The sequence below is a fragment of the Copadichromis virginalis genome, linkage group LG1 (genome assembly GCF_057382275.1).
Source record: "Copadichromis virginalis isolate Kocher_CV1m ecotype Utaka linkage group LG1, C_Virginalis_male_GT1.1, whole genome shotgun sequence".
NCBI classification, from domain to species: Eukaryota; Metazoa; Chordata; class Actinopteri; order Cichliformes; family Cichlidae; genus Copadichromis; species Copadichromis virginalis.
In genome coordinates this window covers 26,500,461-26,506,546 of record NC_140618.1, presented here as the reverse complement: position 1 = coordinate 26,506,546, position 6,086 = coordinate 26,500,461, and positions in this window count along the sequence as shown.

Here is a 6,086-nt window from a genome sequence, read left to right as displayed (position 1 = left end):
GGGTTGTCTTTGACAGACACGTAATACTACTCTACGCTTGGGGTTGAATATGATCTGTAATTGAAGTGTATTGATGCAACTATATAGTCAAAGGTAAGAATGGCATTTTAGTGACATTTGAATAGTTCAGAACAATAGAAGAATTATATCAGGACAGATCTGCTTTGGCTAATTTCTTCAGCACGTTGTGTTGAGGTGAAAATGAGTATGCACCACAATATTTGTTACCAGGCGAAAGAGCCTGAACTAGAACATAAGATTTACAGCACAGTGTTACATTGCACCTGTGCTCTGGTGCTGTGGGGATCTCAGCCACAGGTGAGCTTTGACAAATGTATTTTTACATGCACACAGCTGAATCTTTAGGAGGGTGTGCATGTTTGTTTTTGCCATTACTACTCGGAATAATTATGTAATAATAATTTTGCACAGGTGGCACATATACTAGGGTCATTTTTGCAAAATGGATTACTATTTGAATTTCTTTTCTGTTTTTGCTAATATATTCATCCACAGGTTCTTTATAAATTGAAGTCATTTGTTAGTGATGACTCCCCTGACTGTTTTTTTGTTGTTGTTGTTGTTGTTTGGGGGATAAAAATTTCAACATCAGTCTTACACTTGCATTTGGTTATTTATATGTTATTTTAATCAAATGACTCGCCAGTCCTAACAAATATTACATAAAGTTAACTGAGGAATGTGTTCCTCCTTTGCACAATGCAGTAAGTCAGGCCAGATAGCTTTCATGCATGTCCGCATCCTCACCACGCACAAATCCCCCATTAATACGTACACTATAGATACAAAACCAACAGCCTTAAGTCTTTTCCTGTCTTTAAACAATTCTCAGCCCCATTAAACGTCATCCTCTGTTGTTAGACTGTAAACAAGAAATGCAAAAGGCAGTCATTCCTTGTATTGATAGAGACTTACTTTGAGGCCTTTGTGCAAAAAGCTACAGCAATGTACTGGCGACAAGATTAAAAACTAAAGAGTGCCATCTTGCTAGACTACAAATTTAACCCAGAGGCATATAGACAACATTTTCAGGGCCTAAACAACCCTTAAAGCTGGGCCTACCTTGATTTCATAAGAGAGAATAGTATTCTTTTTGATCGGTGGCTTGTGGTGTTGCTATCAATCTTCCCCTCCGATTCCCATTTGTCCTGAGGAGCCACTCACAATCACACTGCTGTAAGCGTTTGGTGAGTGGTGAGCTTCAGTGGTGTACTTTGAGTTCTGATTGTGAGTTTAGTGGTGTTTTGATCTACAAGTGAGTAGTGTCTTGCTTTGGTTTGTTTAGCCATATCTTTTCTGTATTGTCTGATCATGTGCTTGTAGCTGTCTCTGAGTTACCTCATCTTACAAATAAAACAAAAAAACAAATGTTGTTTTTTTTAATCTGCTCTGTTTAGCTTTTTCTTTCACCCACATTTAACATTTGCTACTCCCCTCACCCATTAGCCATTTTTCTGGAATGTAACAGGAAGTCAACAAGCTCCAAGCTGTAATGGGGCTTACTGTAAAGTGAATCAAGCAGCCATTCCTTGGAGCAATCATTTCCACTCGTACCAACTGTTAAACTGGTTTTCTTCCAAACGATGCACTTGATGCTTGCTGGTTAATGCTTCTGTTTAACTGGAGCAGCAAACAGATTTCTAAGGAGAGCTAACTAACAAGTCGAACATTTTTAATGAATCAGAATTCTCTGATTAGCTGACTACAAGGTTGCTGGCTCATCGGTTCCTGTTTTAAGAGTGCTTGATTTCACAGACCACTGACTCCCCATCCACTTTCTCTTCCTTCTCTCAGCTGACTCTAATTCTCCCGTGTCTCCTTCCAAACTGATAGGGAACACAGCTACACAAATCCTTTTAAAAGATGACACAGCTGGCAAAGGGGAACTTAATTAATATTTTCTTTTGCGCACTGGTGAAAAGCCATTTCAAAGGTCTCAAAGCCACTTAATTTAGAGCTGATATACTTTTGACAACTGTTCTTTTTGTCTGTTTGTTTTCTTTCTTCTGCAACTCAAGTGCCCAGTTAAAGTCAACCTCACCTCAACCGTTTTTAGTTGATATAAGTGTGTTCTCATTCCATGGCATAAAATGTTGTGGTTCAGTCAGAAAATGCTGGGTTCACAGATATTTGTGCAATTTTCCATGTGAACAGAAGACCAAAATGCATAGAAGAACCTAGACTGGCTAATATTCATGTCCACACCAAATATCACCTTTTTCCACTCTCTGTTATTTGCAGCTGAGATGTTAAGGTGTACAGAACACTGGTGTCAGCGCTATTGTATAGAGGAAATCCTGTTATGGGATTATGGGTGTGACTATCAAGGTAACTCTAAAAAGGTTCCTTTCCACCTGTCATCAGTTTTACTTTGTACTTGCATTACCTTTGTTATGAATTGTCAAGATAGTGACTGCATATGTTAATGGAATTAGTTGTGGTTGTTTTGCAGAAAAAACTGTGACTCTATCAGTGCTCCTCAGTGCTTTGATATTTTGAAAAAGTATCATGTTGAAAACTACAGCTTTGTTAACAGACGCTATGGGTGGGCTTTAGATCACTATCCATCGGCCACCATCAGATCAGAACAGAATCAGATCAGAATCGTGTTTATTGGCCAAGTATATGTGCAGACACATACAGGGAATTTGGTTCCGGTAGATGGTGGCTCTCAAGCACAGCAATGTAAATCACACACACACACACCATACATGTAACCCAGCTGTGAAATTGTGAGTGGCTTCAAAACTTGTGTGAGTCTTTGGGATGAAAATTCCTTCTTGATGCCAAATGTCAGAGGAGAAAGGCCAGACTCCTTCAAGCTGATAGGAAGGCAACGGTAACTCAAATAAGCACTTGTTACAATCAAGGTCTGCCGAAGAGTATCTCTGAAAGCAAAACACATACAGCCTTGAAGCAGATGGGCTGTAACAGCAGAGACTTCACTAGGTGCCACACATGCCAGCTCAGAAGAGGAAACTGAGGCCAGAATCACAAGGATCACCAAAACCGGACAATAGAAGATAAAAAAAAAAAACTGACTGGTCTCAGTTTCTGCTGCCGCATTTGGATGGTAGGTTTAAAATGTTGTGTAAACGATGCAAATGGTTAGATCTATCCTGCCTTGTTCAGACTGGTGGCGGCTTAATGGTGTGGAGGATATTTTGTTGGAACACTTTGGGCCACTTAGTAAAAACAGAATTGTTTCTGACCATCCATCCATCTCTTTATGACCACAGTGTGCCCATCTCCTGATGGCTGCTTCTAACAGGGTTAACGCACCGTGTGACAAAGCCCAAATCTTCTCAGTCTGGTTTCTTGAGAGTTCACTGCATTGAGATGACTTCCAGATACCAGATCTCAATCTGATAGATGACCATTGAGATTTGAGGGAATGGGAGATTCACATCATAAAAGCTGATAAATCTACAATAATATGACGCAAAATCTCCGAGGACTGTCCAGCGCCTCGTTCAATGTATGTCACAGAGGATTAGAGCAGTTTTTAATGTTAAAGGTTATTATCCAACCTGGTACTACAAAAGGTGTTGAGTGTATATATGTCATATAGGCACTGTGGTCACTAACACCCTGTTAGTGACCACAGTGCCTTTGTATTGGGCATGTCCTGTTTGTCACGGTCTGGCGGGGGCAGACCGTATGTGTTGCAGAGGAGGACTCAAACGCAGACCAAAACGTGGTGTGGATTAACAAAACAAGCCGTTTATTGAGACTAGCAACGAGGGTACAAAATAATAGGGCATCGGTGAAAACTAAACAATAACCTAAACTGGGTGAACTAATAACAAAACATAAAAAACCTTAACCATAGTGAACTGACATGGGTACCTGGAGATGAGACATGGATGCGCAGACGACCTGACAACAAATGACTGAAAGCACACGGACTAAATACACACAGGAGGATGATGAGGGAAGTGGGAACACATGGGGAAACAGCTGGCACACATGAACATAATGACGTCACAGTGGGAGAGTAAAACTGAACACGATGAACACAGAAACACCAGACCTCTTCACAATAAAACAGGAAACATAAAGAGACATAGACATGACAACCCGAACTTGACAACGTAAGACACAGACATGAAACGCATGAAGAGCAGGGGAGATTTAACATAGTTGGAAACACGAGGGGGAAATAATAAGAACTAGAAACACCTAGGCATGATAACAAATGAACTTAGGAAACCTGACGGGCTTACATAAACTAAAACTCAAAACGCTGGGTCAACAGACCCAGGATCATGACACTGTTTGCTTAAAACTATCTATCCTTGAATTGAAAGCACAGGTTTAAGTGGTTTATTTTTTTAACCACTTAAAAAAGAAATAAAGGAGTTATTTCTTTATCACAATTACGAACTTTTTTCCTCATTCTTTCTGTGTTCTTTGCTTTGTGGATGGCATGCTGTAAAATCAGAAACGAGAAAACAAAGTACTAAAGAGACTATAATGCACTTCATTCAAGGTTGAAGGAGATCTGTGTTGAATATATGTCGCATTGCAAGTAAAGTGTTCCCTCTCCCTCTCCTAGAAAAGTAGAAGGGTATTAAAGACTTAGAAGACAGGTGCCCTATATGGTCTGATTGTCTAGCTGTCTCACTGAGCTGTAGATTTAGCCTGAGTTAATGGAGTGCCAGATGAGTGTTCCTTGTTAATATCAGCCATTCATGCATTTCAGGAAGCCATTTCTTCTTTCAAGGGGCACTAAGTCTACTTACCTAATTTGGTGAATAAAATGTGAAAGTTTTTCGAAGAAAAAAAAAAAGCTCTGTCTTCATTTCTTTTATTTGCCCTCTTTGAGTGATGCTGGTCACTGATCTGCGGCACTGTAAGTGAAAAAGTATACCATATTTGGAAATGGGTAGACCAGAGGCCGAATTATGCATTCACACATCACATAAACATGTGCGGTACAATCTGCCAGTTAACTAATTTAACATACTCGAAATGTCACGCTTTTCCTGTTTTGCAGTGGGTAATGCCAATAAGAGCTGAAATTTCAGCTGAGGCAACAGGGCTGCACACTACTAATTGGATGGCAATAAAAGGGCAACAGAAAGAGAAAAACAGGAGTGAACATATTAATCCTTTTGCACTTTGTTTTTACCTTCTGACCTGACAGTGATGAGCAAAGAAACAAAGGAAAAAGGCACAGAAATGAAAGAAATGAGCACAGATTCGAGGCAGCAGAGAGAAAGGACAAATATAGACAGATGAACAGGTGGCTAGAGAAATAAATGTTTATGATGCAGCTCATTTTGCTTCAAGTTTTGCAATTAATGCCATATGGAACCTAAAATTTTGTGCCCAGTGCTTTGTTCCATCGTTGTTTCTTCTTTAAATAAACTTAAACCATGTCTGCTTCTTTTTTTTTCACGAGGCTTTGGGGTTTTTTAACTCCCAGGACAGGTTGATAAAATTCAGATGCAGAGATTTAAATGAATATGTCCTCTGCTTCAGCAAAATAATTAAATTACTTTTATTTCATTTAACATGTTTTGTAGGCCAACCTTTTTGGCCCTGATTTTTAGGCTTAGAAGAACAAGTTGATGTTTGATTTTACCTGAGCTTCGCTACATGCTAGGAAAACATGCATTTCTGTAATTAATAGTAAAAATACAAACTACTAAAAGTGCACTTTTTCAGATGCATGCTTACTATATTCCTTACATTCCCTTCATTTTAGTCAGCAACAAGAAGTATGACTTCACTGTTCATTATGGCTTTGCACTAAAAAGAGTCTCCTGTAATATTTCAGGATTGACCAGTTGAAGTATTATGCATGATGCATTACTCTTTTACAGGGAGGATTAGAGACACTAGTCATATGTTCCGGCTGGCAACAAACAGAGTGATCAGGAACAAATCATTTGCATGCTTGTGTAACATTCTCCAATGAACTTTGGATGAGTGCTTTCACGCCCCAGCTCAAAAGAGAGCAAACAACACATAGTCCTTAAATAATACTATTTTAAGCACACAAAGCAATGCAATCCTATGCACGCACTGTCTATAAATATTATGGGGTGTGAAAGTGC